Raw genomic sequence first — 18,890 nt, 5'->3', positions numbered from 1 at the left:
TGCATGCCGAGAATATTTTCCGTATTTTCTCATAATCCATTTTCTTCCTCTCTTGACCAGATGTGCCTGTTTGATCCGGAATACCGTAAACAACAATATTTCTCTCTGTTTTTCCTTTCCGATATTACGGACATAACAGTATCAAGTGTACGAGTCCTTTCCTTCTTCCCTTCCATTGTAGCTGTAACCCGGACATCCTCCTGACCAATCTCCTCCTTCACTATCTCGCGTACACTTTTTTCGTCATATTTGCTGACAAGACAACTTCTCTATTTCTGCGACTCGTTCCCTAAATTCCTTGAATGTTTCGTTGCATTTCTCTTCTATTGTACTGTCGACCGAAATGCTTTTTTCTACATTAGGCCGGCATTCTATACAAAACCACATGAAGTCGGTTTGACTTCAGATTTTGTATTCACTGTCCTTGGTTTTCAGGCATTTTATGCAAATCATTCTTTGCAACGTCCACATTCCAAGTGTTTCGAACTTATCGAAACTTCCGCTTTACACACAAAACATTCATCCCAATTATTATATACATCGTCACAATTCCAATTCATTTGGAAAGATGATTCATTTTCCTTGTACCTGCTTGTGCTGCCTTGTATGTCGCTCCTACTAGACGATCGCGTTGCCCGTGTTTTGCCTGTTGACTTCCTTGGTGACGTGTCGCCATGTTTGTTGTCTTTCTCCTTGATTTCGCCCTTTTTATCCTGATCTGTATCCTGTTCTTCTCTGGCTTAAGTAGCTCATGACACGAGCCAAATTGGGAAGAGTTGTCCCGATTTCCTTTACAACGAATTTTACACGCTGTCTACGCCATATATCAACAAGGAAGCATATTCTTCTTTTGATAAACTAGAATATTACATCAATGGAGTTATTCTAGGATAAAGTTGGAGAAGCCAAACTTCAGAGAAAAACAGCTACCCTCTGGAAATAAGAAGATATTTAACACTTCAATCTACTGGTGACACACAGAGAACAAGCTGCATTCACATTACAATTGTGTTTTTCCAGCTCATTAGCTGCAAAAGGTGTAGGAATTAATATTAACAACCTGAGGTTACCAGTTTTATAAAAAAAAATTGATATTAAAAATGAAAACAATCAGGTATTGCACTGCTTTAGGTTGGCATTCACCGAAATTATAAATGATGGATTGTAAATGCAAATTTGATTTGCTCTTTCCAGTTGGCATTCATATATCCTGTGAATGCCAACTGAAATCAGTTCAATGCTTACATTGTAGATAGATATGATGTACTGTAAATGTTATCAATTTGAAAAACAAAAATGTGTTAAGAGAGAAAGCAACAAGTGATAAGTGTATCATTTTTGCTTCAGGTTTTTATCTAATTTGATTCCTAGAATCTGCAGTACCCAAAACAACAATTTGTGACAATAGATGCTTGACAAACTCTATACACAAAATGCAAGTATATGATTAAAGACTGGAACTAGAAGAATGAATTTTTTTAGAAAGAATTAACAGGGAGTTTTTATAACTAAAATCTAAGGACAGATGAACCTGTAACATATTACTGTTATGTGGCTCAACAAGGGAAGACTGCTAGAAGAATATGCTCAGGAAACTTTTATGTTTCCATAATAGATATTATTCTTTCCAGTAGGTACCAGGTTGAATGATATAATTTTGTGTCTTTTGCTGAAGCAGGATTTACTTTAAGAGACTGTAAAATGTTAAATTCAGACCAAGGTCATTCATTTTAATAATATGAAAGTCCTTTATTCCAAACTGCTGCCAGTAAAAGCCTTTTGCTTCTTAAGATGAGTTATTTGAATATTTCATCTCATTGGACTCATGATCATGAAAGTGCATCAAGGTCAAGTATGTGAAACAACTTGAAAGCCCTTCATCCAAGCATGATACTTTCCAAATTATATAACCCTGACTTGTTTTGGTTGTTGATTGGGAACCTCTTAAATATTACACCATGTTTGACCACATGACTTTGAAAATTGGGTCAATGTTACTTAGATGAACAAACTTGAAAGCCAATCACCCCAGCATACTACTCACAATTCCATTATCTTGACTTCTTATCTAGGTTATCTAACCTGAGGGGCCAAGATGACCTGGAGTCATCAAGTTTCTTCCTGGTTGTGCACCGTGCGTAAACTTTCCATTCGAATGACCTCTTCCCCTAACCAAAAGGCAAGGTCACTGAGATCGACTGACTGCTAATCGTTAAACAAAATCATTTTACACAAGACATTTCACATTAAGCAATAAACATGTTGTACTGACTTTCCATGGTATTTGTTTTGAAGAACATCAACAGAAAAGGTTTACCACTACCCGCAGAATATTGGTGTCTACCTCCATGGCCGCTGTACAATATGTCATATTTTATGACCCAGGGAACTCACCATGTCCACTACAGAACAGGATCCTGCAGTTCTTCCATGCATTTAATATTAATATAATGTTTCCCACACTTTAATACACCACAACCATGGGTCGAATGCTGCAGCTTCTATGAAGATTGTTTGTCTTTGTGAAATTTCACCTTTTTTACACACGGTTCATTGAAATTGGTATTCATTACAACAACCCTCTTTTCCAAACTACCATCAGTAAGTTTATAACTCCAATTATTTACTGCCACGCTTTGAGTGACAATTTACTCTGAGGCCCTGTATAGAACTAATGGTCTCCCAGTTCCTACAGTCATTGTTGAGAGAACCATTTGACCTTGTAGGGTATCTGGAGATGTGCACGACCATCGCCACTATGATATGGTTATTGGCTGTAACACATCTACTCCTGGGTTCTTTCTTGGTTCCAAATCTTCGTGTTTCGTGTTAGTTGTCCTGATACCAGCTTCGTGTTGTTGTTTTGTCTGTCACAGACCCAGGGAGTGTTTGGCACAGGTATAGGGAAAAGAGTGTTGTCTGTAATAGCAGTTTTTTTTACCTCATCTAATATTTTTTTTCTGGCGTAGGAGTGTGTCGCCTTGACAACTGGTCCAAGGAGTGGCCATCAGGACAAATATACCCTATTTTACATAATAATTTCGTCTTGTCTATGAAAATTGGTCATTTGCAGTAGTTTACAAGCAGACATTGTCTTTTTCTCCTCTTGTTCATGCTACATGTCTATTACCTGTCCTGTTCAGTTGAAGATTGACTTTCACCGGAAGTATCCCCATTTTCTAACCAGTTGTAGCAATTCCTATTGTTTCATATTGATAACCAAGCACAGATCTTAAGGGAGAAAGGATTTCACATCAATCGTATCGTAGATTTCTATGCAAGAACTACACTAGATTATTCAAAATTACAGATATTTTCTTCAATAAGTGTATCAGCTAAAATGATGCATTTCCAAACTTTACCAGCTTATGGCGTTCAACTCTGTCAATGAATTTTTAATATCTGCTATCTTTTTCGGTGTTGCCGTGATGTAAATTGTCCTACAGCTGTCGTCATAATTTAAAATCTGTCCTAGAAATGTTGCCGTGCTAAAAGTTGTCCTACACGTGTAGCAGTGATATAGAAGCTGTCATACAGGTGTTGCAATGATGTAAATTGTCGTAGAGGTGTTGCGATAGTGTAGAATCTGTCCTACAGGTGTTGTCATAATGTAGAATATGTCCTACAGGTGTTGCCAAGCAGTATAATCTGTCCTACATGTGTTCCCACGACAGATGTTGAATCAGTCCTATTGGTATGGCCGTGATGATGAATCTGCCCTAAAGGTAATGCCGTTAGGTTGAATCTGGTTTACAGGTGTTGTCTTGATGCTAAAGCTGTCTTATAGGTGTTGCCTGGATGCTGAAGGTGTTGCCAGGATGTTGAAGTTGTCCTGCAGGTGTTGCTGTGAGGTTGATTTTGTTCTACATGTGTTGCTTTGGTGCTGAAGCTGTAGGTGTTGTGGCAATGTTGAATCTGTTCTATAGGTATTGCCTTGACTTAGAATCTGTTCTACAGGTGTTGCCGTGAATTGTAAGCTGCCCTACAGGTGTTGATGATTTTGTTTTCGCACCTTAGTCAGGTTTTAATAAAATCTAATACCTGTAACTGCGCGACATCGGGGCATCTAATACCTGTAACTGCGCGACATAAACAGTTAATTTGCATTTTTCCTGGCATGTTTGAGATATACAGGTATAGCAGATTGGTTATGAAAAATACGTATATATATTTATAAACTGTATAACAATTACATTAACAGGAGAGATGAAATTTGTGTAAAAAAAAAATTCCTCTATTTCTGAGCTGGTTACCTGTAACATAATCCCAACCGCGGTTCACGTCACCCCCGATGGTAAAGTGAAGTCACTTTATATTTTGATTCAATCAATGTTTCTGCCCTAAATTTCTTATCACTTTGATTAATCATTACACCATTTTCTTACTAATTAACGAATATTTTAGCTATTCACCCTGATTCAATCATATAAACACTTAATTAACAAAATATAAGTCTGGGGTGGGGAAATTTAGGGTTTTGTACCAATGAGTTCAGAAATGAAGCCTGTAAGCGGTGACGTGAAAATGTACAGATACCTTGTTTTGACTACACACGTTAGGAAGTCGCAGTTGTAGAAGAAATGATGTTTGTAATTATGAATGTGTTGTTTCGTGACATTTGGATGAGAAATGACGCCTTTAAAGTGATGGCGTCGTTTTCTATGTATGCACATACTAGGATATTCATATATACCCTTGATGACTCCATTGTAATAAGCATGAACCAATGTTAATGACAATTGGTCAGCAGCCTTATATCCATTAGATCGTTTTGGACCATGAAATTCATGTTTTCTTTGTTTGCTTTTCAGGATGTGCAGACACACGTTTGCAGCAATCAGAGATAAGGTTTTTAATGTGGACAGACGGCCGGGCGTTGATATCTCCGACAAGTGACATAACCTGCCACGATAAAAGGTCAGACTCCGTAGGTGTGATGCACGTTGATACGATATGCTCGACGTCTTGCATTGGGCCACGAGCGAAGGATACAAAAACGTCAGCTCACATGCATCGATCATCAAATACGTTTGATTCTCTAGTAATTATTCTGTATATTTGGTTGTAGACCTTGTAAAATTCGCTGGCAGCTGTCGGGAATTTGAGTACGATACCCCTACTAGTGATATTGGCATCACATTTAAACTGTGGGTTGCAACCTATGACTTTCTTACAGTGTTTTTTTTTTATTTTGTAGACAGATTGGCCAGATCTAATTTCATTGGCTACCTGAATGGCTGTATAAGAAGTGGTGAAGACTTGGACAGGTAAGGGTTGCCAACGAAGTATTAAGTGCCAGATCGTGTATGTTTGGAAATTCAAATGGAGAAGCCGTCACGAGGTAAATCAACCCACCACATTGGACAATAAAGAGGCAATTCCAGTGGTAAAGGTGTAGGTGCAAGGATGGCTGGCGTCATTTAAAAAAATCCCTAACAAAACAAAATGGATAGATTTTATTGTATTGATGATGAACGCGACTTAATAATGAAAGAGTTACACAGCTTCCAGCAGTTTATACAAGAAGCTACGCGTTTTAAACACTATTTTCATGTTCGTCTATATTTTGATAAAAACCAAAAAAACAGTAAACAGTCCCATTATATTATAACACTGTATATGCCGAGTCCAGCAAACGAGATTAAAAAAAAACGTATATAAAATCACTGCTGTGCTGTATTTACAGTGTAAGAGGGGCCAGTAACTCCGGTTTCTCTCCGTTTTCCATTTTTCATTATTAAGATGATTTTAGCTTCGAAAAGGGGTTTTTAAGAATCATTGAAAATAACATGTGAATTGCTTTGATGTTATAACACACCTTATTATATTTTTCCGAATATTTATTGCTGGAAGTAAAAACAATTAGAATTGAGGAGACACGTAGTAGATTCAAGGGACAGAAATGTTGACAGAAATCAAGTTCCTCCAGGAAAAAACATATTTAAGACAATTACTTTAAATACTTTGCTTAAATATATTTGTGAAATAATAAATGAAGGAATAAATGTTCAAGAAGCTACTTCAAACGATGACGAAACATTAAGCAATTAGCACCAGGCATTGATAAAAGTCTAATTAAACTGAGAATAAATGAAAAATACAGTAGACTTCTTTAGAAGCATCCGCCACAATACATCAACATCAACATCAACATCACATTTACTATTTTACTATACCCGGCCTCCGCCTCCCCTAAAAAGCCAGGGTAGGAATATAATAAATGATTTATATTTACAAAACTGATTCTTTTATTGGAAATTTGAATTTCTTTGTAGATGCATCGGAAAAAATACAAAAACATTCCTGTAAGTCACGTGATTAATACAACCAGTCAATATGTGAAATGTCGCTTGTGTGTCTTTTATACAATTTTCTAGTTTTCTCATCTACACCAGACAAATTATTAACGTAACGACATATCCAAAGCCTGGAAGAAATAGAGGAATGAGAAGGGCACCGTGAAATGAAGACAAAACGTCATTTATACCCAAGTTCTTCTGCTTTAACAACAAATAAGATGTATAGAATACACAGTTTTAAGCTGATCATAAAAGATAATGCAGATAGTAAGCTAAGTTGAGCCTGGTTGACGTCTTTTTATTGACGTCACAAATAGTTACACTTACTGTTATGTTTTCATATTTTAAAGAATATCAGACTTAAAAAGTCTTCATCTTGTAACGAGAGACTTTGTGTTATTGCATGGCTTTAGTTGTTTTTGTTTTGTTTGTTTGGGTTTATTTTTCTTTGATTCAATCGTACCATATATAACTGTCACAAAATGTCATCAATTTTATTTGTCAATAAATTCGTTTATTTTCTTTCATTAGAAAAAGAAACAGAAATGCTGTCAAAATAATAGTATAGAAAAATCCAGTGCATGGTTGTGCTTGATTCCTGAAGGTTTGTTTAACGAATATGGTCAAGTAAAGAGTATGTTCATGTCTCAATACATAGCAACATTCTGCATAGTGCGAAACCATCTAGATAAAACACATATTACGAGGTAGCCCGTGATAAATGTCGAAGCAGCAATGGATGACCTAATTACACAGCTTCAAGTTAAACACCACTACATCCATCACAACTATCTTATGTTTCAAATTGTCAACTTTCTTGTCTCCACGGGAGATTTATTTTCCTTTTGTTATCGAGTTCTCTTATTTTCAAGGCAAAAAAAGTTGTGTTCCGCTGTGATGATAGTGATGTTACGAAAGCATCTTTCTGACAAAACAGTAATGGCTTTCGAAGTTTAACTGAAATATCAAAAAAATAATAGTATACAATTGTACATTACGTTGTAGAAGAATGCATATGAATTAACTTCGCCATCAGTCAGAGCACGTTGTTTAATCATCACTAATAGTTACTGGGGAAAACTAAAAAGATATAGTAAACTACACGTAATAAATGACGTGATATGGCCTTCTGACACCTTCGTAATACCAACATGTTTTAATTCATTCCAATAATGGCACGGTGCAGGATATACACATGTACTTGACGTTGTCCCAACATTGTCGGATTTATAAAAAATACGAAATTTATGGGGCTGCTGCACCTCCCCGTCTAGATTTAAACTTCGGATTTTCCTCATTCATCTCACAGGCTTCAAAATTTAGCCTCTTAACATCACAAACGAGTCCTTGAGGACGAAACAACTGTATGATGCAGTTTAATTCAGATTTCGGCTTTACTGTATCTAACTCTAAACCATTGAAAGGCGCTATTCACTTGTGTGTCTTTTGCACAATACTTAATATTACCTAATTACTTAATGACTCCGTCGACAGCTTTTCCAATGTATATCCCTTGCAAGATGACAGTATTGTACTAGTTCTGAGTCACTTCATTGGAATCAAAGGGAACTTTCACCTCGCTCATTTTATATGTCCTTTGTTTATAGATCATACACATAATATTGTTCATATAATTACAGATACAAGATATGATGTACTGTTGAAACGTTTGATGTAAATCGGACAATACTGATCTGTAACGTTTTTAAGATTTTTGAAACGTCAAAAACAGCAAAAATAACACAAAATCATTGAAAAAAATATGTTTCCTTGCATTATGATATGAACGGGGAAAACATATATATTAACGGAATTTAGTGACAAAGCGACAAATAAGATGTGTTCGTACTCCTTTATTTACTGGTAGTACATATCATCAAAATAATAAACACCAAAACAGATCCACTGCTATTTTTATCTACAAGCACACGAAGCGTGACGTAAGAATTGCGTAAGATAAGGTTTCATTTAAATAGAGGAGGTTCTCTATTTCTCAGTTCACGTTGACTTGTCTAACAGGTGCGATACTTATCACTGTTTTTACGGTAGGTTTTGGCTTCCTGTCACTCAATACTCTTCTTATCCATTTTTTGTAGTAAGACTTTTTCATTCGTTTCTGGATACTTTTTTGTCATGTATTTGTCACAATCTTCTTTCATTTCTTTTTTCAGTTCTTATCATTTTTTTAACGGATTATATATTTGCATATTCACTTTTTTAAGTTGAGAGTGTCCCATACACACTGTTGAGGCAAATTCGTTTATATTATTTCTACGAGTTTTAAGGCTAAATCTGTTAAAATTACTGAAAACTGTAGATGATCATTTTTTTAAATATTTAAAATATCATTATATTCAGGCTTTTCAGAATACAAAACTCGTTTGTTGTGGCTGAGCTATACTTTTTACCCTTTTTAGATAAAATACATCAAAGCCAATGAATGATTTAAACTACATCATACAGATGTTTCTAAGATGCGTCAGTTATGCTCATGTCAAAAACACCCTTTTCTCTTAAATGGATTAACACCTTGATTTGAGATTTATTTCATTTTCACTTTGATTTTGAAATCCGTCTTGCTTCCAAGACATCTTTCCAAGAGAGGCATTCAGGAGATATCATGATACAGGCTTATCTTTAGTATCAGCTTGATTCCAAGATTTAAGAGTATATATATTTGTTGCATTCAGAATTTTCAAATACATCCATATTATCTGCTTGTGGGTGAGGCGAAACAGCTGTATGATGCAGTTAAATTCATTGTTTGGTTCTACTGTGCAATTTTCATATTAACATAACAACATCGCCCCCATTCATCTTGATTATCAGTATTCGTTGTTTGGCTAAGTTCTATCAACTATTGTTCCAAAGACACACAATGAATTCTGGAGCGAAATCAAAATTTCGACTTAGTTACAGTATAGACAAACAATTCGTCCTCGGTGATGCCAAGGGCCTAAATTCTGAAACTTAACAGGTGACGTAAGAAGAAACACCTGTGTAAGATAAGACTTCATTTAGATAAAAAAAAAATAGGCTCTCTACAAGTACTCAGTACCAGCAAACTTGTGCCATACATATCATTGTTTTTTAAGGAAGGTCTTGAGAGTTGTTTGACTTAAGACCCACCATGTCAATAATTGTATAGAAACAGGCTTTTTAAATCCTTATCAGATTTTCTTTTCAACTTTTTAGAAAGATCAGGGGCATATAGTTTTTAAGTTGTCTGTCTGTTGTCGACTTTGCTCATAACTATTGCACTGTATGCTCCGGAGAGGTAGGGCTTTCATATATGCCATGTTTGTGCCTTGTGACAAGGCCTTTTCGGTTCATATGTTCATAGATATTGTACGGGAGACAGACAATACAAATTAAATGAAAGGGGATATATCTGAGGTGGATCATTGGTTAATCGGTTCAGATCAGTCAGTAAGAAATAGAGATCCTTCATTTGTTTGGTTTTGGCAATTAAAAATGTAACGGATAGATTTTTTTCAGGGATAACTCCAATGTCAAGGTCAGCTTTTAAGCTGTTTTAAAGGTTGAGTCAACTTGTACTTGAACGTGTCCGTCGCAATAATCTTTGTAATCAACGATCTTAGTTTAACGTGACATGGAAATAGTTTAATGATATAACGATTGTATAGATACACTTTTTTGTGTTTTCAGGAATTCAAAGTCATGGCGTCAACCTATGGATTTGCGTGTGTTATATTGTTTTTGGGTTATGCAGCCATCAGTTCATCAGATGATATTAAACGAATACTTGTTGGGGACCAGCCAGTAGAGCAAAGTCTACAAGAGCAGTTACAAACTACGAAGCTACAGGTGTTGGAACTTACTACTAAAGTAACCGCACAAGAAAAAGCAATCGCGTCACATAATTCGGAGATTACGCAACTGAAGGCTAGACTGAACGAAATTCAGGGACCTGTAGTGTCTAATACCAGTCTCATAGCTAATCTGACAGGTAAGGGGAAAAACAGTTATGGCCTTATTGATAACGTTGGTGGTTTTCGAGTGCAATGCGTCCTCACGATATGATTATAAAGGAAGAATATTCATGCTTACTTGTGTGAGCTCATTGAGACTTTTTCCCCTTCGATTTACTTTTCTTATTAACGCAGGGTTGGTAAAAGTGACATGAACAGACTATTGTTTCTCTCCAGGTTTCAATGATAATCCCGTTATTTATGTGATTTCGTTCTAACACCATGTGCTTCGATCGATTTTATATTAAACAGGATCCACATATGTCAGATGGGGGAACAAAACCTGCCCAGGTAATGGAACCAAGTCTGTATATACGGGTACGTCAACCATCATTTAATTACAATTCTGTTCATGGGAATCTGCTCCTCCACGTTTAAAGAATCAATTAAATCAAAATTGGTGAGAAGTGGGGGCTCTGGTAACAAATTAACCTACTTAGATGTATTGCTATACATAATTCTCTGATGTTGCTGAAGGAGTTTGTGGAGAAACAATTTACACTTGTATAAGAGGTCTACACTTCAACTAATGTTTTGTCTTTAACGTTACAAGGGATTCTGGAAGGTCTAATGACACCCATGTAGTATTTGTATCGGTATAGGGTACACCAATGTTATAAGTCCAGGTTGAAACATATCAAAACTTTATGTTTATGGTCTATGCTGGAAGTTAAAAACCACACTTATGTTAAAGTGTATCGTTATAGAATATGCGTAGGGTCGGATTACAACTCTGTAGTAGATGTGTCGTTGTAAGATATACAGGTGGGTCGGATTGTATCGTTGTAAGATAAACAGGTGGATCGGATTGTATCGTTGTAAGATATGCAGGTGGGTCGGATTACGCCTATGTAGTAGATGTGTCGTTGTAAGATATACAGGTGGGTCGGATTGTATCGTTGTAAGATATGCAGGTGGGTCGGATTACACCTATGTAGTAGATGTGTCGTTGTAAGATATATAGGTGGGTCGAATTGTATCGTTGTAAGATATGCAGGTGGGTCGGATTACACCTATGTAGTAGATGTGTCGTTGTAAGATATGCAGGTGGGTCGGATTACACCTATGTAGTAGATGTGTCGTTGTAAGATATACAGGTGGGTCGGATTGTATCGTTGTAGGATTTGGAGGTGGGTCGGATTACACTTATACAGGAGGTCCTGGCGACTTCCTGTGCATGCCACCTGAACCTTTATACGAAAAAAACGCAACAACTCAAGGCAGCGTTTATGTGAATGGTGTACAATATGAATCGAATTTCTACGGAACTGTGGAAGTGGACGACGCCATGCCTTGTGTCCTGTGTCACACAAATCGGTCAAGCGTGATCATGCTTCCTGGAAGAAATCGTTGTTATGACGGATGGACACTGGAATATCACGGATGGTTAGCGGCGGGTGGATATAACCAGGCTTCATCACAATATATCTGCTTGGACAGATACCCAGTTTCCCTGAAGTACAACATGACTTATTGGGACGGACGGGTGCTTTTCGCTGTGGTCAGCGAGTGTGGAAGTCTTCCTTGTCCACCTTATCACAGTGGGGTATCTCTCTCGTGCGCTGTTTGCTCTATTTAAACTTGTAACTCATTTAATAAACTATCACTTCATTTATTTTGTTTTATAATCGAAACAATTTGTTTGTCCTTTTTTCTGAATGTAGAAAAAGTTAAATTATTATTTTGATATATTTTATTCATATATCTGGTTTAGCCCATGGAACGAAACATTCAGTTGCCATCTCATCCGTCCCAAATCTTAAAGACAACCACTAAATGTCGACATGTTTACAGGCCATAGCATGTAACATTCAGTCGCCATTTTGTCCGTAAAAAGTATTAAAGACAACTAAATGTCGACATGTTTACAGGCTAAAGCATGTAAAATTCAGTCGCCATTTTGTCCGTAAAAAGTATTAAAGACAACTACATGTCGACATGTTTACAGGCCATAGCATGTAACATTCAGTCGCCATTTTGTCCGTACAAAATATTAAAGACAACTGAATGTCGACATGTTTACAGGCCATAGCATGTAACATTCAGTCGCCATTTTGTCCGTAAAAAGTATTAAAGACAACTGAATGTCGACATGTTTACAGGCCATAGCATGTAACATTCAGTCGCCATTTTGTCCGTAAAAAGTATCAAAGACAACTAAATGTCGACATGTTTACAGGCCATAGCATGTAACATTCAGTCGCCATTTTGTCCGTACAAAATATTAAAGACAACTAAATGTCGACATGTTTACAGGCCATAGCATGTAACATTAAGTCGCCATTTTGTCCGTAAAAAGTATTAAAGACAACTAAATGTCGACATGTTTACAGGCCATAGCATGTAACATTCAGTCGCCATTTTGTCCGTACAAAATATTAAAGACAACTGAATGACGACATGTTTACAGGCCATAGCATGTAACATTCAGTCGCCATTTTGTCCGTAAAAAGTATTAAAGACAACTAAATGTCGACATGTTAACAAAAATCTTTATTTACTCTCTAGATCAATGACAAAGGAGGAATATATGTACAAAGAGATATTTTCATGGAGATCGTTGGGAATAAGACAAAATGATTCATTCTGCTCTATAAATCATTATCAAACCAAGTATGTAAAGTTTCGTTCTAAGATTAGAACCGGAATATACACATGTACTTGCTTATAAAGAGGAGACTTTCCTGTATATCAGGTCGTATATAAGTTGGTATAAACAAAGGAAAACATAGACATTATTTTGTAGTTTAAACAGGAAATTATCAAAACGTTAACTAAAATAAATATCCAAGTTACAAGTTGGGTAAAACATTCAAAAGAGTTATGTTGACTGTTCAAAAGGTACCAGAAGAACAGCACCAATTGATCCAGAGGAGTAAGCGTTTTCTGCTTCATCGACAACACCTGTCATGTAAATCTTAATACGTTCGACTAACTAATGGTGTTTTAAAGTGATAACAAGGACTACAGCAACGAAACCATGAAGCATGCGAAGAATGACATCTAACTTCATATCGCACAAGGAAATGCGATCATATTCGCAAACATAAACAATCCACATGGTAGACATGCCCATCTCAAAATCCGTCAAACGTCGACATTGTTCACTGACATTCATCATACGGTGAACACGCCCTTTACACTCATAAGCAGGGAAAGCAGGAATGTTATTATCCAGAAATAGAACATTCGCAATAGGAAAATTAAAATCACCGCACGTATCGCACAGTTGATTTAAGAGTTGTCCCTATTGGTAACGTTGAAAGTAAAGATCATGGTAAGCGATCATGTAGAGGAGTCTGTCCTGTCTTTGAATCACGAGTCTGGTGTACAATGGTAATAATTGATAGATTTCTTGTTATTTTAAGACAAGACATTATCAATATATCTAAAAGTGTAATTGAAGGGCTGTGTGAAGTAGTTTTATTTTGGCACTGATAGAAGTATGGTGCAAACCATCATTAACATGACCTTCATTTTGTTTCTTATATTCAGCTGTAGCCTTCAGATCTGCAGTTACTAGTTGATACAAATGTGTTATCGTTTCTCCTTTCGAAAATTTGCGAATGTCTGAAATAAAAATGGTTTCCAAATATTTAATAATAGCTCTGTAAGCTCTGTACCGGATGTCAGTTTCACACATTGAATTGTACTACATAAGGTATTTTCTGTGTGTCTGACATACTTTGTGGCTACTACGTGCATGTCATAGCAAGTACCTTAAATAGTTAAACTCCACTCCTTCTGAACGAAAATTTAGTACTTTCGTACCAGTATGGCCTCGCTTATCTTCCTGATACGTAGGGAACAACTATCGTATTTTTATTTCGTTTCAGCATTCTAGATATTTCTCAGCTCTGCTTCTTTGTGCCTGCTTTCCGACACTGCTTAAAGTTTGCTTTTCCAGTGGCTATCATATTTACTGATCTTAAGAAACTATTAAATGTATTCAAATACAAAGTCAAAAATAGGAACATGCCACACAAATTCTATATTTTTTACTTTTAATATAAACATACACAGTAATCATAGTGAACTCAGAGAAATATTCTATCTCTTTTTGTGATATGAAGCTGGACGTGTTTGATGCTCGTTAGTTTGTCTGTTGATTACATGGTTGTATACAAGGTTCTCATTTGAGAACGTGACTTTACTTACGTTGATTAACTAAGGTTTATATGACTGGTGTCGTCGACGACGCAGAAGACGCTAACACTTCCGAAACACCTGGTCTTTTCCTCCTTGTACTTTTTCATGAATCTCCGTGCCGTGTTATTTTTTACTTAGGTTCATATTTTGCCCTGGTTTCATTGCATTTGAGTCGCCTGTAAACAAAAATCGCTTCCTGTCTGAATTGGTTTGCGATCAATGTTACCTGTTTCGTAACTCTGAATTAGAGTAATCAAATTACATTTGCTCTACCTTAAATAAAATCTGTTGCTGAAAACGGATATTTTACTGACTCCATCACTACTGGCCTTGTCATTTCTTCCCGCTATCATGTGTGCGTGTTACAAAATGAACTATCTTGTTTTCTATCGCGTGCTCAAACGTAGTGGTCAAACTGGACATTGTGTAACACAGTAGGCGTTAACACACGCACTTGTTGGCAATGTTTATTACATGTTGAATAATAATAATAATGTTACATGTACAAAAGCAACATCTCATCAACATACAGAGTTCATATACTAGTACTTCACATTGTGTCTCGTATCAGAACTGTCCATCTGGTGGGCTCCCCCAAGGCTGTGTGCTCTAACCTAAAGATCCCCCAATCCCACCCCTTTTGTCTTTCTCTGGACCAAGCTTGTCCGGCCATCCCCTAATATGGACTTCAATTGTTGCTAGATGATAGATTGTTGAAGTATAGCCACCAGTACTCGAGGTGCAAGGTTGAGATTCCTGCTGCTAATTTGTTACTTGAAATTGACCCGAATACATGTAATTACTCTACTACTAGGTGTCCACTATCCGAACGGGAAATTGCACAAGTTTGATTATCAAGGAAGTGGGAATAGTTAATTAATTAACTGGCCAAGGCTGTACACCCACTGATAAGATTCTCGGGGCCCAGACTACACCAACTTAAGTGTATATATGCAAGTAATTATCCACACCCCTGTGAACTACCTATATATGTTATATTGATATACTATTGAACATTAAACGAACTATTGTTTAAGCTAACTTATTTCAACCAATCCCATATGAAAATCCAGCTGTGTTAAACAGTCAAAGATTACTGACTAATGTATCTGGGTTACATTAGTATTGAAACAACATTTTGTAACAGTATATCTATACAGTACATCTAAACCCTATTTTGTTACAATTGAAAATGGACACTGAATATCAGGAGAGCCTAGAAACGTAACCTCAAGTAACCGGAACACGTACAATCCATGTTTTTTTACGGTGATGTCCTTTTCAGGTTATCATACTGCAAGCGCTCGCACGATTGTGTTTTGACACTATTATCTCCTCGTGTTTATTTGCACATGTCTCGATGGAGAATTTAGAGACATCATTGGAAAGACGAGTGGAAGAAATTAAGATCTTGGTGCAGTAATTTCCTTGACCTTTGACCCATCAGTGAAGAGTACAGACTATGAGCGATAGCTTGAGAGGAGTTCAGACAATTTTGCTCGATATGCATCTGAGGTAGTGATCGACAGTCCATGATCATGAACTATGTAACCAACTTTTACAGTTTTAATAAGTTCACGGTTGAAATAAAGTTATGTCTCAAAATCCAATATCCAAATTTTGAAAGTCAATCATTTATTGGAATCAATCTTTTAGTCCCAGTTAATATGCCTTCGTGATTTGGAGGAATGCATGATTAGATTGGATCTTAACTTAGCTGTATACCATATCCGGTTACTAATTAATTAATTCATTAATTCTATTAATTAATTACAAATGTTTGTGTAAGTTACAAAATAATGAATGTGTTTCCTTCTTTTATATCTTTGTAAAGGATGTGTGACCGATTTACTACTGAGCGATACAGTTGCGTTTATTTGACACAGACAAATGCAACAAAGACAATACCGCCATGTCACCAAAGAATTCATTTGAAGCGTCAAGTATATATGCCCAAATGGTGCTTGCAAGGAGAGGTGCGGCTACGAAATTGGGGCTTTACTTTCGCTAAAAATTAATTGAAATTGACGATGCAGACAATTAATTTCGTTAAAATTTAAACTTTTGATATCATGTCAAAAGTTAAAAACAGAAATACATGGCCAGTGTCCTATATATCATCCTAAAGGTCGTGTGAACTCGACAATATGTTATCCAGGTACTCATGGACTTGTATAAGAGCACGCAATGGGATCTGGTACAAGAGAAATGGTTGAGTTGACATGTTAGTATTTTCTGTTTTTTTTTTTTAATTCTTTATCGTGTGTTTGAGTCGTGTTTTGGCAACCATGACCTAACCAACTTTCTGTGCTATTTTTATACTGCACATAGTTAACGTTAATGCTCAAAAGCTAATTTAATCTGTTAATTTGAATGATTTCAAGCATGGTTTTGTTACATGGGATAACTGAAATATATGGAGGATATTTAATTGTCTTCAGTAATAACAAATATATTTCTCACATGTCCACTCGTGAAAGATACTAAAATATATGACACACGAGTGAAATATAGTCATTACTGATGACACTATTAAATATGATATTTATTAAATTTTTCACAATCAAAATAGCCGCATTATTGACTTAATTAGAAGAGATATAAAAGGAGAAAACTGACTAGGCTTTTCCCGGACACTACTAACTCATTATAACTTCACAGTACACGACAAAATATGGTCTATTTTTTTTTATTTTTGTTTAATAATTTTGTTAACACGAAAACGAATTCAAATGCAATTTTTTTACGTTGACAGAAAAAATATTACTTATTCATATTACTAACAAACAAAATTTGTTATAAAACGTTCAGAAAGTTTAACCTATGACAAGTAAATACGCAGCTGAATATATGACGGCAACCTACAACTATCGCTGTTGAAGATACGAATCCTATTGAAATGTCTAACGTATCAGCTCTGAATTCAAGACGTTTTGTTAGGGAGAAGATTCAATATCTGATAAGATAACTTGTATTGCATTGTTTGCTGACTTTCATGGAAACGAAAGTTTGCCATATCACTGGTAAAATGAGCTTCCAGGTTTCTGGTTTTGTGATGTGTTTGTACCTGGCTTTATGATTTATCAATTTTATAAGATGATTTGTGTTCTCTCTTTTCATTGGTGTAAATCTGCCTCTGACGCCTCCACCCACTGGGTGGGTGTATGGCGCCCATTCACGGCTCCAGAACACCGACACTTGTCGGTGAGATGAAACCACGGTAACGGGAGAAGTCACGGAGACGGAAAACCTGCCAACCACCCAACCGGTAGTTCGGAGAGTTTGACTTTCAGTGACAAGATGTTGCCTTGTTAGATTGTACGGCGTTGTCGGATTTTTTTTACTGGAGAGATGGATAGCGCGTGCTGTTCATGTGAATGTTACGATTATCATACATGTATGCAGATGATTCATAATACAGAAATCCGACAATAAGGATTGCTATTGAATTGTAATCTCAACAACCCATGCCCAATCCATTCGTTTATTTTGGCATTCCAATATGTTCTACCACGCGAGAACGTTCCACGCTTCAATTAATTGCAGCGATAAGACTTTCTGCTACATATTTATTTCCACCAGCCATTCCTTGCATCTAATCTGAATTTTAAAGCCCGATGGTATTTTGGGTGCCTTGAATATCTTAACTTTATTATAAATATGGACCAATAAACTGACTTGAGTAAAGTCATGTGTTGAAAACAGCGTCCTATATGTTTTGATAAGGTCATGTGAACTAGTCCACTCAGGGGCTAGGGGTTACGATCACTTTCACTCTCTGTCCCCATGGAAAATGTCATGGAAAACCCGAAGGTCCATGTGTCACACCTTGTGAACAAAACGAAACGAAAAGTTTAATCCTGTGATGTTTATCAAATGATCTTGAAGTCGCATAATGGTATATTGTAATGTTTTGATGTTGGGTGTCTCGCCCTTGTAACCTTCAAAAGGATTACATCAGCTTGTGATTGGTCAGTTTTTTCTCCTAGCCCAAATCAAATTACTTCGCTTGTGCCTTCTATTTTGTCATGACATATGCTAGAGGTGCAGAGGGCGAAAGTGATCGTAATCCTTGGGGTATCGAAGAAACGGATTCATTTGCATCCATAGTTTTTGCTGATCTGATGCTCATTTGACACCCAGTTATATTTTAGGTGCTTGGGGACCTAATTATCTAATTATCTTTACTGAGGACCTGCATTTTAACTTTAATGGCGATATGGTTTCGAACCATTGCCCAGTGTACAGACGGAGTTATCGGTTAAAGAACTCGAATACGGACAAGTCACTGTTCTTACAGATTGCGCACGTGATTATGCACTGCTAAGTTATTATATAACAACTGCTAAACATGACCTTCGTAAATTACACATCAGTAGTCGTATTTTTTAATACTCCAATATATACCCTCACACATTTTGATCACACCATTTACATGTACTTTAACCAG

General features: G+C 36.4%; 1 pseudogene; it reads left to right on the top strand.

Moving 5' to 3' along the window:
- The first annotated feature begins 5,322 nt into the window (after window positions 1-5,322).
- LOC132547254 (short-chain collagen C4-like) lies at window positions 5,323-11,870 on the top strand (annotated as a pseudogene).
- Window positions 11,871-18,890: the final 7,020 nt, after the last annotated feature.

Source organism: Ylistrum balloti, unplaced genomic scaffold (assembly GCF_031769215.1).
Source record: "Ylistrum balloti isolate Yb309-2 unplaced genomic scaffold, AGI_CSIRO_Ybal_v1 Utg369942, whole genome shotgun sequence".
Lineage (NCBI taxonomy): Eukaryota > Metazoa > Mollusca > Bivalvia > Pectinida > Pectinidae > Ylistrum > Ylistrum balloti.
Note: the sequence above shows the minus strand (reverse complement) of the source record. Positions and strands in the feature narration are given on the sequence as shown.